The sequence below is a fragment of the Podarcis melisellensis genome (genome assembly GCF_964234715.1).
Source record: "Podarcis melisellensis genome assembly, chromosome: 16".
In the NCBI taxonomy this organism is placed as follows: Eukaryota; Metazoa; Chordata; class Lepidosauria; order Squamata; family Lacertidae; genus Podarcis; species Podarcis melisellensis.
In genome coordinates, this window is record NC_138533.1 from 9,380,702 (window position 1) to 9,391,215 (window position 10,514).

At 49.6% G+C, this 10,514-nt stretch overlaps 1 long non-coding RNA gene across 1 annotated transcript; it reads left to right on the forward strand.

Moving 5' to 3' along the window:
• Positions 1-569: 569 nt before the first annotated feature.
• LOC309358789 lies at positions 570-6,052 on the forward strand. The gene is made up of 2 exons (XR_014163600.1): positions 570-1,992; positions 4,426-6,052. It is a non-coding gene; the product is annotated as an uncharacterized lncRNA (long non-coding RNA).
• Positions 6,053-10,514: the final 4,462 nt, after the last annotated feature.

Here is a 10,514-nt window from a genome sequence, read left to right on the forward strand (position 1 = left end):
ATCCGGTCTTAATGTGAAACTGTTCTTAACCTGAAGCATCACTTTAGCTAATGGGGCCTCCTGCTGCCGCCGCGCCACTGGAGCACGATTTCTGTTGTCATCCTGAAGTTCTTAACCCAAGGTACTATTTCTGGATTAGAGTCTGTAACCTGAAGCGTATGTAACCCAAGGTACCACTGTATTAGTGAAAAGAACATAAAGGTAAAGGTACCCCTGCCCGTATGGGCCAGTCGTGTCCGACTCTAGAGTTGCGCGCTCATCTCGCTCAAGAGGCCGGGAGCCGGCGCTGTCCGAAGACACTTCTGGGTCACGTGGCCAGCGTGACGAAGCTGCATCTGGCGAGCCAGCACCAGCGCCGCACACGGAAACGCCGTTTACCTTCCCGCTATAAAGCGGTACCTATTTTTCTACTTGCACTTAGGGGTGCTTTCGAACTGCTAGGTGGGCAGGAGCTGGGACCGAACGACGGGAGCTCACCCCGCCACGGGGATTCGAACCGCCGACCTTACGATCAGCAAGTCCTAGGCACTGAGGTTTTACCCAAAGCACCACCCGCTTCCCGGAAAGAACATACTGAAATCCATTCTGTCAGGGGGAACTTTTGCACAGAAAGATGTGTATAGTGGGAGAAATTTGCACTAGAGCATGGATTTATTTTTATGAGGACTTTTAAAAACAGATTTGCAGGCTGATGTGGAGGACTGAATATTGGAAAATTGAGAAGCAGAGAGCTGGCACTGAAACTGACTGCTCTGCACAGCCCTAGTTCAGGGCAGCCTTTTTAATTACCCATAATGCCCCAGTGTTACAGAACGCCAAGGACTATGGGAAGTTAAAAGGGTGGGTCAAAGTTGAAAATGAATTTATGGGGGGAACCTCAGGCGTTGGGACGTCAGCAGCTCAAGGCTGCCAGATGCTGACTCTACTGTTGTTAATATCCTTGTGAGTGGGGAGAATGGGCACAAAAAGGGGATCTGCACCCCACCCCCACGTCGGGATTGGCATCAATTTCAGTAGGGTGGAACAATGTAGGTTGTGAAAGCAGTTTAAAGTGGCCTTTTGTGCCCCTGCTTAGATCGAAACCGCCCTGCCTAGCCCCTCAGCTGCCTATAATGTTTAAAAAAAACACATTTTGGTGGTGCATTCCCCCGCATCACACCTGCACTGTGGCTAACAACTTGCGCTGCGCACAAGACTCCCTCCGTACCACAGACCTCAAACCAGTGGTTTTCTCATGACGGGAAGGAAGCGTAGGTCACCTGTTGAATTACAGGCCGCTTTTCTAACAAGCACTGATTGCGCCTGCAAAACCTGCAAAAACAACCCTATTTGAAAGAATCGGTGATGGGGCTTTCCAGCACTAGAACGTAGGATTCTGTGACACTGAGATGCCCTTGTGGTTTGGAAAGGGTTTCCGGGTGGGGGGTTTCTCTCCACATGTGACAAGAGAGGGGACTGTTCTGGCATTAGGCTAGCTAGCGAGGGCCAGGCCTCAGCAGCACCCAAAACGGCCTTGTGACCTCTTGGATAACTGAGAAGTTTCCAGCGATTTGCACAAAAGGACAGCGTCGGCCTGCTAAAAGCCAGCTCTGAGCCAGTCTCCCCAGAGTTGAATATGCATCTTCCTTTGCAGAGGTTTGCAGCCCCACGTCCGTGGGTCTTGGCGGCCCTCACGGGCCCCTACTTTGGCCACCCAAGGGCCGCACGACCGCTTGCCCTCCCCTACTACAAAAGCGGGAATGTGGTCAGTCTGGGTTACTGGGCCCTGCAAGCTCTCCGCGAATGTGTGTACGTCCTGCTCTGCTGCTGGTGCCTGAAGGAGATTCTGGACTAAAGGGTTTCCGTCTCCCATGGGTGCCTGGCCTTGTGGGTTGCGCCATGCTGAGCTGCCAGGCTCCTGTGCCACCTTACCCTTCCGGGCGAGCCTTTGCCCCAGGTTCTCCAGATCTTGAGGATTCCTCCTGGCTGCTACGTTGTAAGCCACCATACCATGTAAGTTTGTTTGTTTTCTACGCTTCTCAATTGCTGCTCTGACCAACCTGGACTACAACTCCCATCATCCATTGTCATTTTCCATGATGGGATTTGTAGTCCAAAAGATCCGGAGGGAAACAGTTTAAGGAAGGGACTGATCATAAGCGTGCTGGTTTTTTTTTTGCTGCCTGCCTGGGACCGCAGAAGTGGATGACTCTTTGCCATGCTGTAATGCACATTTGGGTGGGAGATCTAGTTTAACAAGGCTGCTTCTGCATAATATAAAAAGCTGCTCTCTGCCAGGTCTAGCTATACATCCATCTCACCAGTGATGTCCACTCTGACTGTCAGCAGCTCTCCAGCATCTCAGGCAGAGATCCTTCCAGTTACCAACCACTTTCCTCTTCTTCAGCCTGATGCACCCTCCAGATGAGACTACAACTCCCATCATTCCCTGCCAGCTTAACCAATTGCTCTGAATGATGGGAGTTGTGATCCAACAGCATCTTTTTAATGTGGTCTTTTAAATGGCTGTAACAGGCCCTGGGACCTTAAGGTAAATGGCGAGTAGGAAATCAAAACACTACTACTACTATTTAATAACAGACAATTATGATTTAATACTACTACTGATCTGGGACGCGGGTGGCGCTGTGGTCTAAATCACTGAACCTCTTGGACTTGCCGATCCGAAGGTCAGCGATTCAGTTCTGTGCGACGGGGTGAGCTCCCATTGCTCTGCCCCTGCTCCTGCCAACCTAGCAGTTCAAAAGCACACCAAAAAGTGCAATTAGATAAATAGGTACCACTCCGGCAGGAAGGTAAATGCCGTTTCCGTGCGCTGCTCTGGTTCCGTCAGAAGCGGCTTAGTCATGCTGGCCACATGACCCAGAAAAACTGTGGACAAACGCCGGCTCCCTCGGCCTGTAAAGCGAGATGAGCGCCACAACCCCAGAGTCGTCTGTGACTGGACTTAACTGTCAGGGGTCCTTTATCGTTTTACTACTACTGATAATAATAATTTCCTACATTTATATCCCTCCTTTTCCTCTAAGGAGCTTAAAGTCTGTTGATGTTTCTCCTCCTCATTTAATCCCCACAACAACCTGGTGAGCTAGGCTAGACTGAGAGGCAGTGACTAGCCCAAGGTAACCGGGTCAGCAGCATCGTTGAGTGGGAATTTGAACCCAGGTCTCTTCCTGGTCCTGGTCTAGCACTCAAACCCTTGTAAAACTGGGGTCACCAGCATCAAATGATGATGATATAGATCATGGGTAGGCAAACTAAGGCCTGTGGGCCGGATCCGGCCCAATCGCCTTCTAAATCCGGCCTGCGGACGGTCTGGGAATCAGCATGTTTTTACATGAGCAGAATGTGTCCTTTTATTTAAAATGCATCTCTGGGTTATTTGTGGGGCATAGGAATTTTTATTTATTTTTTTCAAAATATAGTCCGGCCCCCCACAAGGTCTGAGGGACAGTAGACCGGCCCCCTGCTGAAAAACATTGCTGATCCCTGATATAGATCATAGAATCGTGGAGTTGGAATGGACCACTAGTCCAAACGCCTGCAATGCAGAAATCTTTTGCCCCACATGGGGCTCAAACCCACAACCGTGGGATTAAGAGTCTCACGCTGTAGAAGAAGAAGAGTTTGGATTTGATATCCTGCCTTTCACTCCCCTTCAGGAGTCTCAAAGCGGCCAACCTTCTCCTTTCCCTTCCTGCCCCACAACAAACACTCTGTGAGGTGAGTGGGGCTGAGAGACTTCAGAGAAGTGTGACTGGCCCAAGGTCACCCAGCAGCTGCATGTGGAGGAGCGGGGAATCGAACCCGGTTCCCCAGATTACGAGACTACCGCTCTTAACCACTACACCACACTGGCTCTCAGCTGTACCGACTGAGCTATGCTGGCTGTGTTCTACTTGTATATTTGTAAATAGAGCAAATGCCACAGGGACACTTTAAGGCTCCATGATCGTCTCATCCAAAGAAAATAAACTTGCTGCCCCCTAAACGTCTATCTGCTCCAGGAAAAGGGGTGTGCACAGCAATAAAACACACACACATATGAGTGTGAAGGGCAGGAGTTTGAGACTAGGAAAGTTTTTGCTGGAGAAGCCAGCTTCCCGAATAAATAATAAACCAAGCAGGCTAACCAATGACAGGCTAGAGCAGGCATAGGCAAGCTCCGGCCCTCCCGATGTTTGGGACTACAATTCCCACCATCCCTGACCACTGGTCCTGTTAGCTAGGGATGATGGGAAATGTAGTCCCAAACATCAGGAGGGCTGGAGTTTGCCTATGCCTGGGCTAGAGTATAGGCAACCAGGGAACCCTGCTGGGTTTTGCTCACTAGATCCTCACCAGGAACCGACTGATCAGAGGAACAGGAGTTTAGGGCAAGATAGTTCTCTCCCCCCCGCCGACTGAACTTCTATTCTGTTTCAGGCTCCTGAGATGTAAACAGGACCAAAATGAAATAAACCAGCAACACCCAACCACCGATATAACCCAGTTCTCCGAGAGTGATGAGGATAAACGACGGCTTGGCTCTGGGAAAAGGAGAGAGACAAAAAAAGCCAGTGTCTGCGCTGGATTTCCGTCAGCTGCTGGGCTGGGGACGACTCAACAGAAATAGAAGACTCCAAACAAAGATATACAGACTCCCAGCCTGTATCCGGCTGGCTCATTCAAGGGGGGAAAACAGCGTACATTGTCCTGGAATTCCACCACTGCAGCTTAGGGAGACCTCAAGCCACAGATAGGAAACCTACAGCCCTCCAGATGTGGCTGGACTACAATTCCCAGCATTCCCGAACCATAGGCTGTGCTGGGTTGGGGCTGATGGGAGATGGAGTCCAACACCAGCTGGAAAAAGCCAGTTCCCCCTCCTTTCCAGTACAATGCCAGTAAGTGCATTTGAGATGTGTTCCCTGATTGGTTGGGACATGGGTCTAGGACAGGGTGGGAAAGTGGCTGGGACTACAACTCCCATCTTCCATGAGCCATGCTGAAAGTTGGAGTCTGACAACTTCTGGAGATGTCCTCTACCCTATGCCTAGGAAAACAGGGCTCCTGGGGCAGAGGGAATTTCAGCCGCTGCTGCTGGTGGTTTTGCATGGTGAGGATTGGAGGGGAAGCAGCTGAAATGCCCTCTTCAACACATCTTAGAAGAGCCAGGGGAGCCTCATTCTACCTTGCATGTTCTCACGATGACTTCAGCCTGTTTCAGTGCTTCTCACATACAGTACACATGAACCATATTAAAGCAAAATTCCCTGCATGTAGAAACATAGTGTGCCAAGCCAAAGGGGTGATCAGACCTCTTGCCCCTGAGGTGCTGGCTTTCTTCATGCAGGGGGTTTTGTTTTGATTTTTATGGGACAGGGGAGATTCATGTGACCCCGCCCCCTGCAATAAAACCATCACGCACAGTGGCATTTTGAAGTGGTCTGTGTTTGCGGTGATTATAGACTGAATCTGATTTTTAGAGAGGGTTGTGTTGTTTCTGATCCAGATACACAAGGTCATTAGTGTTAAGTTGTGGGTGAACATATCAGACGACACAGCGATTCTTCAAACAGCTCTTGTTTATTCAGAGGCCAGAACAGAACTGAACTGAAGGGCTCAGTCAGCCTGCTTATATATAGCTCCAGTACCACGTTACTGTAACAACTTTCTAAAACTATCCAATCACTGAACGTCACTTTCGATCCTTCATTTGCATAACTATCTACAGTATCCCCCTGCTGGCCCAGGGTGAGAACTTCAGTACATAACAATTATATTGCCTCTCTGTACCAATGGGTTCCTGGGGCTACGCAGTTTGCAAAGTTGGCTTCTTGCAATCAGAATGGAGTTGGGGTGCCCTGGGATTGGGCGGACTGACTTTTCCCATGTTCCCCAAGCGGGTTTCCAGAGTACCCAAGAGGGGAAAGGTGCAATTCGAATACGCCTCCTGCCCCATTCCTTGGAAGTGCCTACCAACCCCTCCAGCTTCCTGGTTCAGCCCTTCCTCTGTCTCTAATAAACGCTCATGTAGCCTGAAAAGCTAATAAAGTATCTTTGAACACTGGCTATATTTTCATCAGATCAGCACTTCTTCACACAACGAACTTGCAGAACTCCCTGCCACAAGAAGTGGCAACGATCGAAACTACCTCAGATGGCTTTCAAAGAAGCGTTAGGTACGTTAGCAGAGGAGGATAAGCCTATTGATGATGATAAACCATGAGATCAAAATGGAACTGCCATGTTGGGAAGCAGTCAATCTCTGAACGGTGGTAAGAACAAACAACAGTTAATGCCCATCATCTTCATAACACTAAGGTCCAGTGCGAGGGCCTTCTGGCAATTCCCTCACTGTAAGAAGTGAAATTATAGGGGACCAGGCAGAGGGCCTTATTGGTAGTGGCGCCTGCCCTGTGGAACACCCACCCATCAGATGTCAAGGAAATAAACAACTATCTGACTTTTAGAAGACATCTGAAGGCAGCCCTGTTTAGGGAAGTTTTTAATGTTGGATGTTTCATTGCATTTTTAATATTTTGTTGGAAGCCGCCCAGAGTGGTTGGGGAAATTAATTAATTAATTAATTTGTAATTTGTAAGCTTCCCAACAGCATCTGCCTGGCCACAGCTGGAAACAGGATATTAGGATAGATGGATTATTGGTCTGATCTGCCAAGTTAATGTTAATAAAACAATGAGATATAAAGGTAAAGGGACCCCTGTCCATTAGGTCCAGTCGTGGCTGACTCTGGGGTTGCAGCGCTCATCTTCCTTTATTGGCCGAGGGGGCTGGCGTACAGCTTCCGGGTCATGTGGCCAGCATGACTAAGCCGCTTCTGGTGAACCAGAGCAGCGCACGGAAACGCCGTTTACCTTCCCGCCGGAGTGGTACCTATTTATCTACTTGCACTTTGACGTGCTTTCGAACTGCTAGGTTGGCAGGAGCAGGGACTGAGCAACGGGAGTTCACCCCGTCGTGAGGATTCGAACCACCGACCTTCTGATCGGCAAGTCCTAGGCTCTGTGGTTTAAATAATTACTGCAGGGTGGTGATTCATGACATTGCAAGACTGAGGTCACCAAGCATTATAGGGCCATGAGCAGATTTCGATTTATGAGCATGTTGCCGTGGGCACAATCCCTTTTGGGCACTTCTCTCCCTCCCCAGGTCAGCCCTCCCCCAAAAGACAAAAAAAAGTGTGCGCACTCAAACTTTTGCTTTTCTAAGTGATCTGGTTGAAATCCAGTAGACTTAATCTGAGTCTCGGAGAGCACATGGCGCTCAAAGTGGGTGTGGCATAGAACATCACTCTTCCGACTTTATCTGTGAGCTCTGTGCATTTTTTTTCAAGGAGGGACAAGGCAACCACTTAATGAGTGGGCTGGGGTGGATCTGTGAATCGCCCTGAGACCCCCAGGTATAGGGCGGTAAAGGGGACCCCTGACCATTAGGTCCAGTTGTGACCAACTCTGAGGTTGCGGCGCTCATCTCGCTTTACTGGCCAAGGGAGCCGGCGTACAGTTTCCGGGTCATGTGGCCAGCATGACTAAGCCACTTCTGGCAAACCAGAGCAGCGCACGGAAACGCCGTTTACCTTCTGGCCGGAGTGGTACCTATTTATCTACTTGCACTTTGACGTGCTTTCGAACTGCTACGTTGGCAGGAGCAGAGACCGAGCAACGGGAGCTCACCCCGTCACAGGGATTCGAACAGCCGAGCTTCTGATCAGCAAGCCCTAGGGCTCTGTGGTTTAACCCACAGCACCAGCCACGTCCCCATATTCCCCGATGGACAGGTGCAAATTCTCTGGGCATATGGGACTTTTTAAATGGACCCTTCCAAGACCGGCAAGGGCAGAGCCGAGCTTCTGGCAAGTGTAAAAGCCCTTCTTGCATTTTTAGATACAAAAAAAAAAGAGAGTTACAGATGGGTAGCTTTGTTGGTCTGCCATAGTCAAAACAAAAAAAATTCCTTCCAGTAGCACCTTAAAGACCAACTAAGTTAGTTCTTGGTATGAGCTTTCGTGTGCATGCACACTTCTTCAGATACACACACTTCTTCAGTGTATCTGAAGAAGTGTGCATGCACACGAAAGCTCATACCAAGAACTAACTTAGTTGGTCTTTAAGGTGCTACTGGAAGGAATTTTTTTTGTTTTGAAAAAAAGAGAGATATACTGCTGGTGCAGCTATATATCTCTCGATTTCTACAATTTTGTAGTCGGGGCACCTTAAGCAGTTCTGTTGTCTCTCGGTGTCTATAATTCTTTGCCTAACCGTTGCTTTTGCTTGGCCCAAGCCCAGACTTAGAAGGGCTTGAGGGGCAAAACCCAATTTCTGAAGAGTGTTATGGATGATGATTCCTGCATTGCAGCGGGTTGGACTAGATGACCCTTGGCGCCCCTTCCTTCCAACGCTACAGTTCTCAGCTTCCCTGCCCCAAGCCCTCCAACGTTCGCTGCTGGGTTCTTGCCTTATTCTCTCCTCCCCTCCTCCTCTTCCCCTTTCGGTCACCACTTCCCCATTCCTGACACCGGCTAGCCCTGCCTGCTTGTCTCCAGCTCAGCTCCAGGCCGTTTCCTGCTTCTCTTGATAAGATCCTCTCTCTCTGCAAAATCCCAGACTGGCTGGAGCTCTCTGCAAAGGTCACAGCCTGGACAGGCCTGAAATCTGGCGAAGAATGCAGCCGGCCCCTCCGGGGAACTCCCCTGTAGGAACCGGGGCTCCACATCTCTTTGCCTATGCGGGGTCCGGCGGTGCCAACCGGTGCCAACCGTCTGTTCTGTGATGGTATGACTTGGCAGCCCCCGCCTGGGCCAGCCTTGCAAAGCGCTGTTCCCCGCCTCTCTTGCAATCCTGCGGCAGACATGGGATTCCATAAACACCCTGCTTAAAAGCAGGTTCAAAGCACATCCTCCTGCTCTGTTGAACTGTAGTTTTAACCCTCACAGAGCTACAGTCCCCAGCACCCTTCGCAAACTATAGTTCCCGGGATTCTCTGAGGAACGCCACGTGCCTGGGGCAGAGGGCCTTCCCAGACTAAAACTGCGTATAGTGGTACCTCAGGTTACATACGCTTCAGGTTACAGACGCTTCAGGTTACAGACTCCGCTAACCCAGAAATAGTACCTCAGATTAAGAACTTTGCTTCAGGATGAGAACAGAAATCGCGCAGCGGTGCAGCAAGAGGCCCCATAACCTAAAGTGGTGCTTCAGGTTAAGAACAGTTTCAGGTTAAGAACGGACCTCCAGAACAAATTAAGTACGTAACCAGAGGTACCACTGTACACAACATATATTTAAAGCGTGCGCACAAGGCAAAACAAATTCTGGGAACCGTAGCATGCTGGAAGCTGTAATTCTGTGAAGGGGTAAGCTACAGTTCCCAGGGTTCTTGGGCAACGTGATGTGATTTAACTGTATGGGGTGTGTACAAAACACACAACTTTTCAAAGGATAAGGATAAGGAGGTTTGATACACACAAAATGATAATGGCATTCTCTGCGAATGCATAAAGAGCGCCAAATAATGCTACCGTAATTTACTAGGTAGCCAAGTACACAAGTTAGCCTGAGAGCTACTGCTTTATTAGGGTGGCCAACTTGCTAAAAACCATGTTTTAAAAAATGCAAGATGCATTTTAATTGTGACAAGGGCACCCCTTTGACCATGGAGGGGGGTGGTTGAGGATAGTGGGTGGGGGGGGGAACTCACGGGTTTGTCACCACCCATCCCCCAAATCTCTGGAGCTGCCTGCTCAAAGAGGATGGGGGCAGCCCCGGGCGCCAGTCAAATCTCGCTTATCTCCCTGGAAAATTGAAGGAGGAAGTGTAAGAGATAGCCAGCTCTGAGCCATCAGTCTTGGACGCCCTCCATCCCTAAAGGGGCAGCCTTTTTCCGCTGCTGAACAATTGCCAGATTTTTTTTCTCCTTTCCCTACTATGCTGCTATAGCAGGTGCCAGACCGATGGGGGTTCAATCTCGGCCTGTGTTCCACTGCTGCCCCCCATTACTGAACTGGTGACTGGGAGCAGATGCTGGGACCATATAAAACCAGTCCTGAAAGACCTACATTGGCCCCCTGTATGTTTCTGAGCGAAATTCAATGTATTGGTGCTGACCTTTAAAGCCCTAAACGGCCTCAGAGCGTCTCCACCCCCATCGTTCAGCCCGGACACTGAGGTCCAGCTCCGGGGGTCTTCTGGCGGTTCCCTCCCTACGAGAAGTGAAGTTAACAGGGAACCAGGCAGAGGGCCTTCTCGGTAGTGGCACCCTCTCTGTGGATTGCCCAGATAAATGTCAAACAGATAAATAACTAAATGACTTTTAGGTCATCTGAAAGCAGCCTGGTATAGAGATGTTTTTAATGTTTGATAAAACTAAAAACTAAAATCATGGCCACTGGTCCCATCACCTCCTGGCAAATAGAAGGGGAAGAAATGGAGGCAGTGAGAGATTTTACTTTCTTGGGCTCCATGATCACTGCAGATGGTGACAGCAGTCACAAAATTAAAAGACGCCTGCTC